Source organism: Lichenostomus cassidix, chromosome 3, assembly GCF_008360975.1.
Source record: "Lichenostomus cassidix isolate B80296 chromosome 3, HeHo_3.0, whole genome shotgun sequence".
Taxonomy (NCBI): Eukaryota; Metazoa; Chordata; class Aves; order Passeriformes; family Meliphagidae; genus Lichenostomus; species Lichenostomus cassidix.
In genome coordinates, this window is record NC_139483.1 from 42,582,278 (window position 1) to 42,600,419 (window position 18,142).

The 18,142-nt window shown below is 44.8% G+C and overlaps 1 long non-coding RNA gene across 2 annotated transcripts in view; it reads right to left on the reverse strand.

The window, feature by feature from the left end:
* Positions 1–7,058: 7,058 nt before the first annotated feature.
* Positions 7,059–18,142, reverse strand: part of LOC146439573 (uncharacterized) — a 43,315-nt gene continuing 32,231 nt past the window's right edge. For both annotated transcript variants that reach the window (XR_014850838.1, XR_014850839.1), the window contains 2 exons: positions 8,455–8,581; positions 7,059–7,778 (listed from right to left, as the gene is read on the reverse strand). This is a non-coding gene — a long non-coding RNA (uncharacterized LOC146439573). The remainder of the gene's footprint in view (positions 7,779–8,454; positions 8,582–18,142) is intronic.

Genomic DNA, 18,142 nt, shown 5'->3' on the forward strand with positions numbered 1-18,142 from the left:
TGCATCCCTATTCAAAGGCTGTTCTGGCACTTTGTTTCTGAAAGTTAAATATCTTCTTCTTTCCAAGCCAAATTCTTTCAGGGTCAGTGTACACCTACTTAATCTTGTAGCAGCTTTTATCTAAATGGAAATATTTCCTCTCTCTTCCTGTATTTATTGCTCAAATGCAATCCAACACTCTCTCAGTCTTCTGTTAACAGCTACACAAGACAGGCTATTTGATCTACCCTTCAGAAACAGAGAAACTCCTCTCATGTTCCTGAGTAGCCCTTTTCCCATCTGCCATTTTAAAATCATCTTTTTGAAAGGCAGCTGATAAGAAGTGCACATTGACAGCTCAATGAGGCTATTGTGGTGCCTTAGCTAGTGCCAGAACCTTCCCTACCACTGTGGAAAACTTCTCACCTGACACTGTCTGGATCTACTGCCACATCTTTCCTGGCTGTGGCACTTCTGAGGCTAAGCAGCAGCATACAGTTTTGCAGTGTAACCAGATCCTCCTCTGCGGCAGCCTCCCTTGATGACATCTCAGCACAAGGCAACAGACTTTCTTCTTTGACCCCAGGTGAATTATTCCATACTTTCACTAGCTCCAGGAGTACAAAGTTCTTCCTATGACATAATCCAGTTACCAATATAAACACAGGCCTTGTCTTGCACCGTAGGCATGAAGGGAGATGGGCTAATTTGTGATTTCAGATACCTCTGTGGGCTGATAGCACCCCTACCAATTAATCTTTTTATACTGTCCTGTTTACCCAAGTCCTTTGCTAGTTGTGATTCTGGTAGTACATCCCAACTTTGCAAACAAATCCTTGTGAGTCACCTTACTAAACTCTTCTGTAGGCCAACTAATCTGTGCCATTTTCACAGCACTACCCATCTTTATGCCTTTGTATGTAATTGCCAGAAATTTCTATGATCACATTTTCTCATTCTTTTCAATGAGCATGATGGGTTTTGTTATCTTCCTAACCTTACCCCTGTTCATTAATAAAATGTAATTAAGAAGATGAAAAATACTTGCCATGTGGGCTTGAAAGAAAATGGAAGTGATGATGGATTTTGTCTTGATGATACCAAAACACTGGCTCAACATGTGAAATACAGGACCTAACAGGGTTTAATCTATTGAGTGTTTCTGCTTGATATCCTTCCCTTTCTCTCAGTAAGAGGCAGTCACACAGAGCTCAGATCTGCCTCTGCTCAGGAGAGCAGTGCCTTTTGTTTGCACAATTTCCAACAGGTCCCCAGGTGCTCAACAGTTAAATGAGATTCCCTGCATGTGAGAAGTGGGGAGAAGTCTGTCTCACCTTGTCTTGCATGTGAGGAGGAATAGTGGCCAGGGCCAGGGCTGGCCAGTGCCTTCCCATTGCTTGGCAGGCAGGATCGCAGATGGTGCGGAAATCAAACCTCCTTCCATGCAGGCTCATCTCCCTGCCATGGTCATTAATAAACGTGCTTAAGCTGGTTTTCTCAGAAAGATCAAGCATATGCTGGCTAACAGCTCTCACCAATTCATTTTCCTCAGTAATGCAGAGTTGCCATTTGTGGGCTTTCCCAGTCTGCCTGCTCACCGCAGAATTTGCTTCGCACAGAAGACGGCTGCAGCTCCATGCTCATGCTGCTTTAATAATTTCCTCCTCGGGCTGAGGGTTTGTTTATTTGTTTGTATGTTTGTTTGTTTAATCATCTCCTGCTCTGTTGTGCCGAGCTCTTTCTCAGTGCCTCACACTCCCCCACTCTGTTCCAGTGCCTGCTGTTATTCTTGGCACCCGAATCAATGCTAACTGGGATATAATCAGCCTGTGTTTTACCGACCAACATTTGTTCCACTGTCAGCTTTCATTTCAGCTTCTGCTCTGATGCCACTTACTGTTCTGCTTTGTGGTGTGGAGCTCTGATTGCTCTGTGGGGTGCTGTACACCACTCTTTGGGCCTTTTCTCATTATGTCCATGTGTGTACCAGAGAAGCTGCCCAGTGTCACACCCTCGCCTCTTACTGGTCTGTTTACTTGGTCCATTTCTACTCTGTACCTGCATGTCCCATCCTCTTGTATTTGCAGGTTCAGGTGATTGCAATTCTGCATAGAGTATTTCTTAATTCTAATAAAATGGCTCTTGAGAGGCACCGATAGATTGTAATATGACTCTTTGGGTGTTGGGGTATAGAGCTACCTTATTACACTCTGCCTGTGATAATGAAAATGCTAAAAGCCTATTTCACTTGGTCCCCACTTTTCCAAATTTGTATTTTATTGATCACTGGATGCATGTGTTGCACTTGAATCAATAGAAATGCAGCTACCTAGGGATTTATCTATGTATTGTCCATGTTGTGTGGGACTAGACTGTGTAAATCAGACTTTGATTTTTGTGAATAGGAGGCCACAATTAAAATAAACTTAAAGGAAATTGGTGTATACAGGAAAGGGCCATGGTGTTTGGGCTGGTGGGGAAGGGCATAGAGACCAGGCCATTAGACCTGTGTTTAATGAAGCATGAGAAATGGAATAATGCAGACAGAAGAGCTGGGCTCATGTGTCACCTATTCTAGACTCCTGGAGTCTTTCTTCTCCAACATCACATAGCTGATAAGTTCCAGGCAAACTGGAGGGCACAGTGTTTTATCATCCAGCATGTGAGAAAAGTCTGCTGGAAAGAGCTGAGCAGCCAGGAAGGGCACTCACACCAGAGAGCCAGAATATAAAAGGAAGCTGAATGTAAATGTAAATTCTTTTTTTAGAAGTTTCCCCAATTTAAGAAGCAATGTGGTAAAGCACCAATAATCACATAAAAAGAATCACAATTCTTTACTTTTAATGTTTTGAATAAGGAAGAGATAGAAGAGTGAACAGGGGATAAAATATTCTGATACAGATAAGATGCAGCAGTTCATTTTAAAATAATTAAAGATGACAGCCTGGATCCCAAGATAAGGAAAACGATGATACAAAAAGGAATCATCAGCTCAGTAAGAGTCTGGCAGCTCTTTTGTGTGGCCTGATGTGTTTTCAAAACTAGACAATACTGTCTGTTGGGCAAATAGCAACAGAGAGTAAACAAAGGTGTATTTTTTTCAACAGATCAAGTGGATATTACCTTAAAGGGGGAGTTAATAGTCCTCAATAGACCAAATCCTGCCCCCAAATCATACTCAATGCTATCTTTAAGATGTCATCATTTTCTTTTAGCTAAACATGTTTGCTAACTTTACTGGATTAATGTGAGTGTACAGGCACAGAGTAATCTGCAGAACTCCTTGAAGAAAAAAGTGTGTCCTTTGGGGTTCAGGCAGCTCCACCTTTAACTGGCCTCAGTGAAGCCAGGCAGCTGATGTAGGTGATGGCAATCAGTGGCTGGGTGGGGAAAGGTTGGTTTGAAGGGCAAGACCTTCTCCTCTGTGGAGGATGAGACTAGATAAGAAGGCATATCATGAAAATGTAAGGAAAAATGTCCACTCAGTAAAACAAGTCCTGGCAGCTTTAGCTATGGAGTGAGGGCTTGCAGCAGAGAGTGATAGTGGCTGTTATCAGTGCTGGCAGGTGCAGGAGGTGTGAGCAGCCTTGCAGGCAGCCTATCCAGGTCAGTGCATCCATGTATGTTCAATGGCTCTGGCCTCACTCCTGGAAAAAGTAAGACCCAAGTGTGCATCTCTTGCTCGTTGCATCTTTCTCCAGCTCAGAGCCAGAGCTGTGGAGCACCCTGGCCTGATCCAGGGGTGCCAGGGCTGGTGTGGGATGCAGCTGGTGCTTGGGGTGGGTGCAGCTGGGGAGGACTGAGGGTGATGCTGGGGAGTGAGTAGCTGAGACTAGAGAGAAATCAGAGGGCTGTGCTGGAAGCAAGTGTAAAGCAGAAGATCAATTTTCTTTTCAGTTTCTCACAAGTGCCGTTTGGAGACCTAGAGAAAAAGGCTAAACTGCTCTGGGACTAAAGGATGAGTTTCCTCCCTGAGGGAAAATAGCAAGGCAAGGATAAAGCCCTTGTTATGAGAATAGCCAAATATATTCCTTTGATCTAGCTGGTTTTAAGCCTCATCCATATGTTTATTAGCCTCCTCTTATCTGTGCCATATGCCTTCTTGCAGCTGCATTTCCCTTATCACACGGCAGTGGAAAAGACTCGAAATGCCCAAAAAACATGTCACTCTTTCAAATGCTTCATAAAATCCCAGCTGTCACCCATATCAATGTTATAAATCCGTAACTGCCTTAAGTCCTCCTTACTTTCCCCTTGATTGCCCACTCCTTTCTCCTCCCAGTGTTCCCTTCACCCTTGTCCCCCTTCTCTGACCACCTCCTGCTGAACCATCCCCTTCTGGGGATCCTTGGGCTCTTCTTTCCTCTGTCCCTGCCCAGTTCACCAAGTGAACAGTAGCTTTAAAACCTATTGGAATGCAAAAGGTGATTCTCCAGCACCTTTACAAACTCAATTGCTCCAGACGCTTCTCCAGTGAAAAAATCACCCCATTGTGATGCCAAGTGAATACCAAAGAGCTGACTGCTGTAGGGTGTCAGACATTAGGGTTGAATGCTCGTGAAGTTCCAAAAAATGAAGCAACCTTCAGCAAAATGCAGGCTGTCAGAGACTGGAAGTCTGATATGTCCCTACTGTGCTTATTTGGGAGAGATTCTTGCATGGTATGTCTCCTGTGGGAAGGTGGAGGTGCATGTTGATGCCCTGAAGCACACCTGTAATGATATGACCTCTGTTCAATTTCCTCCTAAGGTTGGCACTTGGCTGTGTTTAGGCTGAGTGAAATTTCACACAGAAAATGTCCTTCCCGTATGCAAAAACTCTAGTGCATTTCCTGCTTGGTGGGAACCTGTAAAAGTAGGACAGGAGAAACCATGATACTTGTGCAGAGCCTGTGGCAAGAAATAAATAACTGACCTGCCTCTATTTAATTTTCACCCACGGGCCACAGTTTTGTTGATTTGACCTCAGTGACAGCCAATAAATCAGCCACTCCCTATCTCTTGGGGTTTCACCCAAAGGGAGTTTCCAATGCTTCCGTTTCACTTGCTGAAATGCCTGGTAGTTTTTTCCAGTTCCTGTTGGATTACTGCAGTTCCAGGTGTAGCTGGCCAGCTGCTTTCCTTCTTCTATTCCATGCAATGTTTGGTGCCTTTCCACACTGATCTGTTAGCTCAGCCTTAGGGTTGGTCACCTGTACATAAACCTTAAGAGCTGGTACTTCCTTGTAAAGACTGCAGAGTATAAACTCTTTATGGCTATATTCAAGTTTGTTGCTTTAAAAAAATGGTGGTTTCATGTCTCTGTTCTACCAAAAAACTAAGGCTGAGTGAAAGGAAAAAAGGCAAAATACTGAATCCTGTGAACTCTGTGTGTAGAATGCCAGTCTCTCCCAAGCTGTTCAGCTGGCATTAACAGTACACCCAGCTTCGAGGTTTCACATATTTGTAACATTTTTGGCTAAAAAATACTGCCTTGAAACCCAGACCAGACTTCATAATAGATATCTGGTGTTCATTGGAAGAAGTAATGCTTTTTCAGATGCTGTCAGCTCTAAGCTTTCACCACCTCAGCAGCTAAGCAATTTGCTTTTTATATCCTCTATAGCCTCACTTGCTCTCCGTGCCCTCTGTTTGCTGTGGGACTAATTGTACATCACTTGACAGAGAGATCACCAGGGCTCTTGGGCAGAAAAATCAATTGTTTTGATTGCTGGTCTTGAAGACAGCAAAAGAAAAGCCATTCTCTTTGGACTTTCTGCCCAAGTCTGTAGCAACCTGAAATGCTGATTTACTTTGTAATGTGTTTGGGCACAAGTGTTTGACAAAGAGTTGGCAGAGCTGGATGAGGTCCTGTGGGAGCAGATGGTGGAGCAGGAGTCTTCAAAAGCCGAGCTTACAAGCTGAGGGAAGCAGGAGAGAAGAAAGACACAGGATGGGACACTAAGGGAAGAAAGATGAGAAATGGGGTCCATGACAAAAGAGGCCACAAGAAAGTAAGACTCAGAGAGAAGGGGCAAGGGTTTGAACTTTTGTAAATCACATGGACAGAAAAGCTCTACAATTGACTGTTGCCAGTGACAGCTTCTGGAAGAAAAGTGCATGAATCATGTTGCTTTTCTTCATGAGAAAATGCAGTTTTGAGGGTGAAACCTTGCAAAACCCATGTTCTAAGCCTCTATGGGAGAGAGCTGTCTGGCAATTTTACACTGGCATCAGGCAAGAAACTGTCTCCAGGCACTGATCTCCCACCTGAATCACTGCTTTAACACTGTGACAGCTCTTGGGAATAGACAAAATGTGGCCTCATTTTAGAATTGCTGTGTATAACCCCTTAGAAGGTGTGGTATATTTGCTTCTGCAAGCCACAAACAGAACCATAAATAAAAGGTTTGCCTAAATACATGGGCCATGACAAGTGAACACTCACCATCACCTGGGTCCTTCCCTGTGTGACACTGCACAGCCTGCTTGAGTCTCCTCCTGCCATGGCACAATCTGTACTCAATTGCTCATGCAGAAGCTGACACACCTCATTTTGCTGTGCAGACAAATCCTGTCATTTATTCCCCCTATTTTCTGCTATGAGACTTACAAAGGCACTCAGCATTCAAACACACTACTATTAAATAGCTAGGATCTGGGCTTCAGAGCTAGAGGTGGTGTGTTGGTGATGTGGCACTGGGTTATGAGAGGGTTGGTGCTCTTGCACAATGCCAACACTTCAATCCTTTGTGGCACTCACAGCACTGCTCGTTTGCCTACAATACCTGAATTAGTCCAAGTGTCACCATGCCCCCAGCACGTCTGCTCTTATAGAGCTCTGTAATTATCATGTGTTACAAGTCTGTACAATGGAAGTGCTCTGTAAAGAGAAATCCCACCTGTTTGAAGCTGACTATGGAATGGATGGATGGTCTGACATTTCAATTTCTCTTTATCCTCCACCTAAAAAGAGACAGAAAGCAAAAGTCCCTCAACACCAGATTGCTGTGGCAGTAAATCTACACTATTTATTATGTACTCTGACATTACAGTGCGAGTGCTTAGAAAAACGCAAAAGAAGCAACAGTTTTCCTGTAATGAAAAAAACCCCAGAAATAGTATGGTTAGACAAGACAATGAAGGTGAGATAAAACACTGAATAGCTGTATTAAGCAAGCTCCTACTTTGTTCAGTGTACAAATGGGTCCCACAGGGAAAAGCAAAACAAAAAGCAAATGGAAACCTGTAATTCAATACACTGTTTGAAGAAATTACCTCAGCTGCAATGTTTCCTAGCATCCAGATAGTTCAACCAATATTACAAGACCATTAATGTCATAGGCTGTGTTTTATTTTGCTCATAATCCAAGAAAAGAGAAGATGAAAAGAGATTTGTTGCAGGCATGTTCAGTAGAAATTCTCTACAAAGGTAAATGGCTGATATGCCAGGAGATGGTTTGCCTTAAATTGATACAACTCCCCCCAGAACTGTAGGACTGCATAGTGCCTGCATTTGGCACGATGGGTAAAAGAAAGATTGTACATAAAAGTGATGCAGCTGAAGCAGCAGCTAAACAGCATTTTGGAAACTGCTTTCAGTGTGGGAAATCACAGGATTTGAGTGACAGGACTGGATGAACAGAAGGGCTAGGCAAAAAGGGAAGGAGGAGTTCCATGTGGGTCCAGTTTGTCTATTCATCACTTGCCTCCTCTGCACAGTCAGCATCACACAAGGCAGTCTCTCATACAGCAGATTGTTCTCTGCTGCCTGTGGGGTGGATTGCTAGTGGAATAGGGTTCTTCCTCCTGGTTTGAGGACTGAGCAGAAAAGGGAAAGAAAGAAGTACTTTAATCTGAAAGGAAAAGTTCAGCTTTGTGGGTTCTTGAGAAGACACTTTGGTATGGAAAGTAGTCCTGTTGTGAAGGGAAACTCTTAATCACCCCTTTCTTTAGTAAGTGTTAACAACAGATTAGTATGGTTATATATTTGATCTATTAAAATGAATCAATTTTAAAACATATACTTTTCAAATAAACAATATCTGATGAAAAACAAAATGTTCTTAATCCCATTTTCCCAATATGTTCAAAACTAGCTTCTTAATTTGATTAAAACTCATTGATTAAGTTCTCCTGAGGTTTCTTTGAACATTGGAAGGGCTATGTGAGGTATCAAATAGCAGTTGCTACCTCCATTTCTATCATATTGGCCCACCTGACTCAAAAAATGAGTAGGAGTGCCTCTTCTCTGGATACAAATACTTCTTTTTCTGCCTTTGCAAAAGGAGGAGGAAAGGATACAAACTGAGCATGGCCACACTCTTGAGGGAGAACGTTGTCACCAGTCTCATATCTACTTCCAGCTTTCCACTGCACCAGTGTTAGCAAGTATCACCCAAATCTTGCCTGATCCCTTTGAACACTTTGCTGTTCCCTGACCTTGTCCTCAAAAGGTGACACATGCAAAGGGTAGAGGCTTGGTTCTGCATCTTACCTGAGTGCTTTCATCCTCCAGCAGGTCCTCAGTACCAGTCTTGGACCAGAGCCTTCACACCTTGACTTCTCTCAATTAATTGAGCATTCATGATGCCACAACTTGCTTTCCAGCCAGATGGCTTTACCTAGTTATGAAAAAACCAGTTATGCTGTCCTCATCACTTGGAGGGAATATGTGCATCCACCTTCACTTAGCCCAAGTGTTGTACACATTTTCTTATATAAATGTGTATTTATCTTCAAGTAATTGATAGGTTGCAGTTTTCAGATGCTCTTATACTATTGACCTTCACCAGACACATAAATTACATATTAGTTTGAAATTGGAAGGATGATTCTTGTCAAAATGTTGCCTGACTTCTCACTGCCCTAAAACTCACATCCACCAGGCCAGCATTGTCCTGGTTTCACCTTCAAGGTCCTCTGTCCTTCTGCTGCTCGGGTCATGTATCTCAGTGATCTTTTTCAATTTTAGCAGGATTTTGCATTCTTTTTGACCTGCTAGCAGATATTTCCATCCTTTAGTTGCAGCAAGGATTCTTTTTCTCAGGTTCATGCACAAGTCCCACTCCCCACACCTCTTGCTCATAGGTAGGCTGAGCAGCCACCTTCATCCTCTTTTTCCAGAAGAGCCTTGCTCAAAGTCCATGAAATATGGAAATAATATGGAGGTCAGTGGAAGTCACATATTATCTCTACTTGTTTTCTGTGTTACTTAATACTCATAGATTATTTGCATCTACCTAATAAGCATGAAGAAGTTCTTCTACTGGAGAATAAAAAGGAGATCAAAACATACAACTGGTGTAAAGGTCTGGAAATAAATAGTCAGAAACTCTGCTCACGTGTATGTAGTGTATAAAAGTGGCATATGAAAATAGGGTTTATAAATCCCATTAATTCTTGAAAAGTAGATCTTCTGGGATTGTAGTTTCCATTGCAAATTTCTTTTTTTATGTATTTACATCACATAAACATATTTTCAAGTGCCTCAAGTGAGAAAGTGTCCTAGGTTGCAATATTGATGTAGTTAAGTATTCTATTACCACCAGCTGTGGGCCATTAGCTGCTATCACCCACTCCGGATGACAGGCAATGGGCCATCCGTTAGCTATTATCACTTGCTAACGACCCACCCCGCATGACAGGCAATGGGCCATCAGGGACCCACCGTGTGACTCATGGACTTATCTCATCCCATTGTGAGATGCTCTGCCGAGGAGGGAGGAGCCAGGTGTTCCCACCTGGATATAACCTGGCCCTGGAACTGCCTGAGCTAGCCCTGTCTACTGGGTTCCCAGAGGACCAGAGCTACCACTGGATCTTCAGCTGGAGACTAGACCTTCACAGGATCACCGCTTCAACTGGACTACTTCAGTTGGACTGCTACTACCACCCTAACAGGGTGTTAGGTTGTATCTGACTTTGTCAGTGCTTTTCCTTGTATTATTTCACTTATTTTTAATTTCAATCTTGACTTGTGATCTCCCACTGGTTTTGTTTTCAAACCAATACATATTTTGGCGCCCAACGTGGGGCACGACCTGGGGAAACGCAGAAATCCTAGCACCATGATGCTCGGCTTATCTATATGGGTACTGTACCTCGCTCTCTATATTTTTCCTCAAATGGGATACTATCTGCCCGTCGTACTGCTCCTGTTGCGACCAGGAAATGGCATGAGAATTGCTCTATTGGTTTATTATGCCTATGGCATGGTTACCTGTGAGGCGATGAACACCATTCGTTATATATACTCGACTTTGTCTGCCTGGCCTAACCTGAGCTGCTTCGTCTGGGACCTGCTCAGCAATCGCACCCACCCTCTGGGGCTAGGAGGAGAGAGCGGTTTCTTCCAACCTTTCAGGTCAGGCACAGCCGTTTTTGAAAATATTGAGTTCCCTCTGGATGCTAAGGATGGCATAATCTTTTTGTCAGTTCTGTTTTCTTTGATCAGCATCGTGTACATCTTGCTGAAGATCAGAACAATACTTGGTGTGGTACAGCGTCTTCTTGAAGAGGAGGAGAAAAGAAACAAGTCAGCAGGCACCATGTCCACGCAAACTGCCACTAAGAGGAAAGGAACCAAAGGAGCAGTCAATGTCTCAACACAGACCACTGCTGAATCAGAGCAGCCAAAGCCAGTAGTGGTTGCCCCCGTCCAGAAAAAGAAATCCAAGAGCAAATCAGTCCGCACAGCGACTGATGAGGATGCAGCAGGACCATCTCACCAAGCAGAAGAGACAGAACCGGAGATCATCACTCGCTCTCTGTCCCTGGGGGAGCTGCGGGACCTACGGAGGGAATTCACCCGGCAGGCAAACGAGTCCATCTTAACCTGGCTGCTCCGCATCTGGGATGCCGCTGCTAATGACACCATTCTGGATGGAAGTGAGGCCAGGCAACTGGGATCCCTGTCTCAGGATGTGGTCATTGACCAGGGGATTGGGAAAACCCAGGAAACTCTCAGCCTCTGGCGGAGATTGCTGGCGAGTGTACGGGACAGATACCGCTGCAAAGAAGACCTCCAGATGCACCAAAGAAAATGGAACACAATAGAACAAGGTATCCGATGCCTGAGGGAATTGGCCGTGCTAGAGATCGTTTTCTCAGACAACGAGAGATTCCCCAAGAGCCCAGATAATGTCCGGTGCACTTCACAAATGTGGCTAAGATTCGCGCGGCTCGGACCAGAGATATACTCTCGTTACCTGGCAACATTGCAGTGGAGGGAAGGCGAAGACCAGGTGGGCATGTTAACAAACAAACTGAGAATTTACGAGGACACTGTCACCGCTCCACTATGGACCCAGGTCTCATCGGTAGAAACAAACCTGGCCGCGCAAGTCCGGAGCTTAATTGAAGAGAGCCTCCAGAAACTAAAGAAAGAGCTCAAAGAAGGATTTTTTCATGCTACACCGAAACCAACCAGAGTCTCTGCCATCAGGAGCAGACGTCCCCCAGCCAGGGAAAGAAAACAAACTCCACGACGTGACCTCTGGTTTTTCCTTCAGGAGCATGGGGAAGACATGAGAAAGTGGGATAGGAAACCCACCTCCTCCTTACCAGCCCGGGTACGTGAATTGAAAACAGAAACATCCACGTCAGGAGGCTCATCTAGGTACAACACTGCCCCAGTCTCTTGTGGACAGAACCCCCGACAGAATGGAAGTGATAATATGACTGATCCTCTTGAAGGGACCTCAGGAACACATTTACAGGAGAAGAACATCGTGCACCAAAAACAGGATTAGATGAGCCCTGCCTCTAGCCAGGTAGAGGAAAGGGATAATCGGATCTATTGGACTGTGTGGATCCGATGGCCTGGCACGTCTGACCCACAAAGATACACGGCTTTGGTTGACACCGGCGCTCAGTGCACCCTGATGCCATCTAGGTATGTGGGGACCGAATCCATTTCCATTTCTGGGGTGACAGGAGGATCCCAACAGCTGACTGTACTGGAAGCTGAAGTGAGTTTAACTGGGAATGAGTGGCAGAAACACCCCATTGTGACTGGTCCAGACGCCCCATGCATCCTCGGCATAGATTATCTCAGGAGTGGATATTTCAAGGACCCGAAGGGACATCGCTGGGCTTTTGGGATAGCAGCCGTAGAGACAGAAGACATAAGACAACTGAATACCCTGCCTGGTCTCTCAGATAACCCGTCTGCTGTAGGACTACTGAGAATTGAAGAACAGCGGGTACCAATTGCTACAGCAACAGTGCATCGCCGGCAATACCGCACTGACAGAGACTCTGTGGCCCCTATCCATAAGATGATTCGGGACCTGGAGAGCCAAGGGGTGGTCAGCAAGGCTCACTCACCCTTTAACAGCCCTATATGGCCGGTGCGTAAGTCCAGTGAAGAATGGAGACTGACGGTGGATTACCGTGGCCTGAATGAAGTCACACCACCACTGAGTGCTGCTGTACCGGACATGTTGGAACTTCAGTATGAGCTGGAATCCAAGGCAGCAAAGTGGTATGCGACCATTGATATTGCCAATGCCTTTTTCTCCATTCCTCTGGCAGCAGAGTGCAGGCCTCAGTTTGCTTTCACCTGGAGAGGAGTGCAGTACACGTGGAACCGACTGCCCCAGGGGTGGAAGCACAGTCCCACCATCTGCCATGGACTGATCCAGGCTGCACTGGAAAAGGGTGAGGCTCCAGAACATCTGCAGTATATTGATGACATCAGTGTGTGGGGGGACACAGCAACGGAAGTATTTGGGAAAGGAGAGAAAATCATCAAAATTCTCCTGGAAGCCGGTTTCGCCATCAAGAAGAGCAAAGTCAAGGGACCTGCCCGAGAGATCCAGTTCCTGGGAGTAAAGTGGCAAGACGGACGGCGTCAGATTCCTTCTGAGGTCATCAATAAGATCATCGCGATGTCTCCACCAACCAACAAGAAGGAGACACAAGCCTTCCTAGGCGCCATAGGCTTTTGGAGAATGCACATCCCTGAGTACAGCCAGATTGTGAGTCCTCTCTACCTCATCACCCGCAAGAAGAACGATTTCCACTGGGGCCCGGAACAGCAGCAAGCCTTCACCCAGATCAAACAGGAGATCGCTCATGCAGTAGCCCTGGGACCAGTCAGGACAGGACCAGAGGTAAAGAATGTGCTTTACTCTGCAGCCGGGAGCCATGGTCTGTCCTGGAGCCTTTGGCAGAAGGTGCCTGGTGAGACCCGAGGTCGACCACTGGGATTCTGGAGTCGAAGTTACAGAGGGTCTGAAGTCAACTACACTCCCACTGAGAAAGAAATCTTGGCAGCTTATGAAGGAGTCCAAGCCGCCTCAGAGGTGATCGGCACAGAAACACAACTTCTCCTTGCACCCTGACTGCCAGTGCTGGGGTGGATGTTCAAGGGAAGGGTTCCCTCTACCCACCATGCCACTGATGCCACGTGGAGCAAATGGATTGCCCTCATCACACAGCGCGCCCGTATTGGAAACCCGAATCGCCCTGGGATTCTGGAAATCATAACAAACTGGCCTGAAGGTGAGACTTTTAAATTATCTTCAGAAGAAGTAGAGGAGCAAGTAGCACGTGCCGAGGAAGCACCCCCGTATAACGAGCTGCCGGAGAGTGAAAGACGCTATGCACTCTTCACCGATGGGTCCTGCCGAATTGTAGGCGCAGATCGGAAATGGAAAGCTGCAGTATGGAGCCCCACACGACAAGCTGTACAGGCTACCGAGGGACAAGGTGGATCGAGTCAGGTCGCAGAGCTTAAAGCCATCCAACTGGCTTTGGATATTGCCGAACGAGAGAAATGGCCCAGGCTCTATCTCTACACTGACTCCTGGATGGTAGCCAACGCGCTATGGGGATGGTTAGATCGCTGGAGAAAGGCTAACTGGCAGCGCAGAGGAAAACCCATCTGGGCCGCTGAGATTTGGCAGGACATCGCCGCCCGGGCAGACAAGCTGACTGTGAAAGTTCGACACGTGGATGCACATGTACCCAAGAGTCGGGCTAATGAAGAGCATCGTAACAACGAGCAGGTGGACTGAGCTGCCAAGGTGGAAGTGTCACAGGTGGATCTGGACTGGCAGCACAAAGGAGAATTATTTCTAGCTCGTTGGGCCCATGATGCCTCTGGTCATCAAGGGAGAGATGCGACATACAGGTGGGCTCGTGACCGAGGGGTGGATTTGACCATGGACAACATCTCACAGGTCATCCACAGCTGTGAGACTTGCGCTGCAATCAAACAGGCCAAGCGGGTGAAGCCTCTGTGGTATGGTGGACGATGGTCAAAGTACAGGTATGGGGAAGTATGGCAAGTTGACTACATCACACTTCCCCAAACCCGCCAAGGAAAGCGCTACGTGCTGACCATGGTGGAAGCAACCACAGGATGGTTAGAGACCTACCCTGTGCCTCATGCTACTGCCCAGAACACCATCTTGGGTCTGGAAAAGCAAGTCCTGTGGAGACATGGTACCCCTGAGAGAATCGAGTCTGACAATGGAACCCATTTCAAGAATGGCCTCATAAGCACCTGGGCTAGAGAACATGGAATTGAATGGATATACCATATCCCCTATCACGCACCAGCTGCCGGGAAAGTTGAACGGTGCAACGGACTACTTAAGACAACTTTGAAGGCACTTGGCGGGGGAACCTTCAAAAATTGGGAACTGAACTTAGCAAAGGCCACCTGGATGGTTAACACAAGAGGTTCTATCAATCGAGCCGGTCCTGCCGAGTCCGAACCTTTGCACACAGTGGATGGAGATAAAGTCCCTGTGGTACACATAAGAGGTTTTTTAGGAAAGACTGTTTGGATTAGTCCCACCTCAGGCAAAGGCAAGCCCATCCGTTGGGTTGTTTTTGCCCAAGGACCTGGTTATACTTGGTGGGTGATGCAGGCAGATGGGGAAACCCGTTGTGTCCCACAAGGAGACCTTATCTTAAGTGAGAACTGTGTAGATGGTAATAGAATAAGGGGTGGATAATGTCCTAGGTTGCAATATTGATGTAGTTAAGTATTCTATTACCACCAGCTGTGGGCCATTAGCTGCTATCACCCACTCCGGATGACAGGCAATGGGCCATCCGTTAGCTATTATCACTTGCTAACGACCCACCCCGCATGACAGGCAATGGGCCATCAGGGACCCACCGTGTGACTCATGGACTTATCTCATCCCATTGTGAGATGCTCTGCCGAGGAGGGAGGAGCCAGGTGTTCCCACCTGGATATAACCTGGCCCTGGAACTGCCTGAGCTAGCCCTGTCTACTGGGTTCCCAGAGGACCAGAGCTACCACTGGATCTTCAGCTGGAGACTAGACCTTCACAGGATCACCGCTTCAACTGGACTACTTCAGTTGGACTGCTACTACCACCCTAACAGGGTGTTAGGTTGTATCTGACTTTGTCAGTGCTTTTCCTTGTATTATTTCACTTATTTTTAATTTCAATCTTGACTTGTGATCTCCCACTGGTTTGTTTTCAAACCAATACAGAAAGCAGCCTTAGGTTCAGAAGCTGCAGACCACCTGTGGTTTTCAGAAGTCGAAATTATCTATTGAGTGTCTAATGAAGACTTGGAATAACAAACTCTGATAAAAAATTTGATCTATGTAATATGGGGAAACTCTTTCACAAGCACTCCGTCCACTGGTACAAAAAGAAAAAATGAAGTAATAACTGTGTATGCTTTAATGTGTTGGGATTTCATGTTTTTTTTCTTCAATATACTCTGTCCAAATTAAAAGGAAAAAGATGGGTCTTCACTGAGCCACCAGCTGGTGAAAGGCAGGAGGGATCAGCACTTTGCACAGGTGTGATGTTATCTGCTGCAATTACTGACAGACAGAAAGGGGAGGCATGGAGTGTCCCTGGTTCAGTGAGGGGACATCCTGCCATGGTCTGCAACCATGCCCAAAGCAGGGCAAGGGCTGGGGGAAGCAGCTCCTTTGTGTGCAGGAAGGACCTGCATTGTCACAGGGAATTTCAGGTCACATACCACAGACTTGTCCCTGCCAATGGCAAAACACCTGTCAAGTCTCGAAATATTACTTTTCCAAACAAGGTATTGCCACTGGCTCAGGATTATTCTGTGTCTGCTAGAAAGAATTATCTCTAAAAACATGTTTCTACTTTAAAAATTAATGTTTACAGCTACCTATGAGCAAAGCATGATCACACTACAGTTTTGTGGAGGAGAAGTATGTGGTTCTTGAAAAAACAAGAAGAGCCCAGGGGTAACACTCAGAAGGCAAATGTGCTCCAGGAAAACTGAGTGGGGAAGGGTTGGGTCACAAAAAATCCCCATGTTAATAAAGATTTTTAAAATCATTCTTTTGATATTTAATAATTGTAATTCTTTCAGAATGGTTATGCCTACAAGTACTTATTTAACATATATTGATATCCCTATTAATACACATATTTTACATATATGTATAAATATATATGTCATTGCTCTTTTTTACCTTCATTCTAAAGACATTTGCATAATAGAAGTATGAACGGAGAATTTAGTCAAGATACTAAAATGACAGGTACAGTTATGGACCTGTCTCATGTCCTGTAAACAATATTTAATTTTTAAAAACAACAACAGTCCATGATCAATGAATATTAAAGACAAAGGGAGGGACCGAAATCTGATTAATTAATAGTTTTGGATTTTGTCTCCTGAGGGACAGGGAACCACACAGTACACTGCTCTGATGTGCACTGTAGCAATCATTAAATACCTGTTTGTGACAATAAAGAAACTCTCTGGCCCAGGACCAAAGGATGTATAAGCAGAGAAATATCACATGAGCAGAAAGAATATGCTATTTCTGTACAGGTTAATAATACTACTACTGCAGGAATAAAACAACCTGCTCTAGAGCTAATACTCTTTTGTACTATGCTTTGTGGAAAAGAGTTCAAGAAAGACTTTTAAATGGGAGGAAAAAATATAAAATTTAATCTATTTGCTTACTGCAGTTGAAGGCTAAGAGGTGATCATGGTCCACAGGATTTGGGGGTTGCCCAAACTATTACACACGCCCTCCCAGAGGTAAAGGGAATAATGTCGTTTATTTTCAGGAAGCAAGCATTATTATAGACAAAAGCACTGTTCACGCAACACACTGGTACATATGATTGGATAACAGGTACTGCTCATGCATCTAAACTAACTCGTTAATTGGTTATAAACTTTTTAATCATGCTTCTCCTAGCATTAGCTAAGCCTTGTCTGTGTGATTCTTTTATCTTGTTTTGAATTCTTTTATGATATGCACATTCTTGGCCTTAAAGTCTTGGTATCTCCTGGGAAAGGCACTTTAGAGTCAGTCACATAAACTGGATTGTGCATAAAACTCCATTTATGCTGTTTCTCAGGTTTACGTGGCTTTGCTTTGCAAGTTATTTTTCAACACACAGGTATGTGAATAAGAAAGAGATTTGAATACTCAGGGAGAAAAGCTCACAGAAAAAAAGAAATGTTCAGTGCTTTAGTGATAAACTATTACATCTCTGTATTTCCTGGCCAATTTGAAGTCAGAGAACTTCTGCAACTTAGTCTGTAATCTACTAATATAGATGTGAAGTAATTCTGAAATCCTCTCATCTCATGATTGTTCAAAGAAATATTAAGTTGTGAAACTAATGACAGCATGAATAAGGTAAACAGGAGCATCCAAGTATAAAAATAATTTCTATCTCCAGCTTAAAGCAGGGTCTCCAATGACTGCACTTTAATTCCTGGTCTTATTCAAAGATCGTAAATCAGGTGCATTTCTGTACTAAGCTAAGCTGTCATCCTTCTGGCTGAAGTGTTTCCCTATACCTTCAAAACCTTCATTTCAGGGATTCATGAGAAACACTGGAGGCCAGGGGAAATGTTAGTATAGAAAGGTGCATGTAAATTTGTAAGCTTCATAAGTAGCATTTTCAGAAATCTGTTTCATGAAGAGCTCTTGGTTTACATTCTCTTTTGGAGCTGTGTATGCAAATAAATAACATACAGATCAAAATCTGAGTTCGTTTGCTCTCCTGCAGGCTGGAGGCTGAGGAGAAGTCCCCAGAGGCATGCTAGTAAATTCTGTAACAACTGGATAAAGAAATAATGCAAGTGTGTTCCCTAACTGGTGTCTCATTTGTATGGAAATGGGATTACTTATATACATTTAAGTCTCCCTGACACCAACACCAACCTATCAC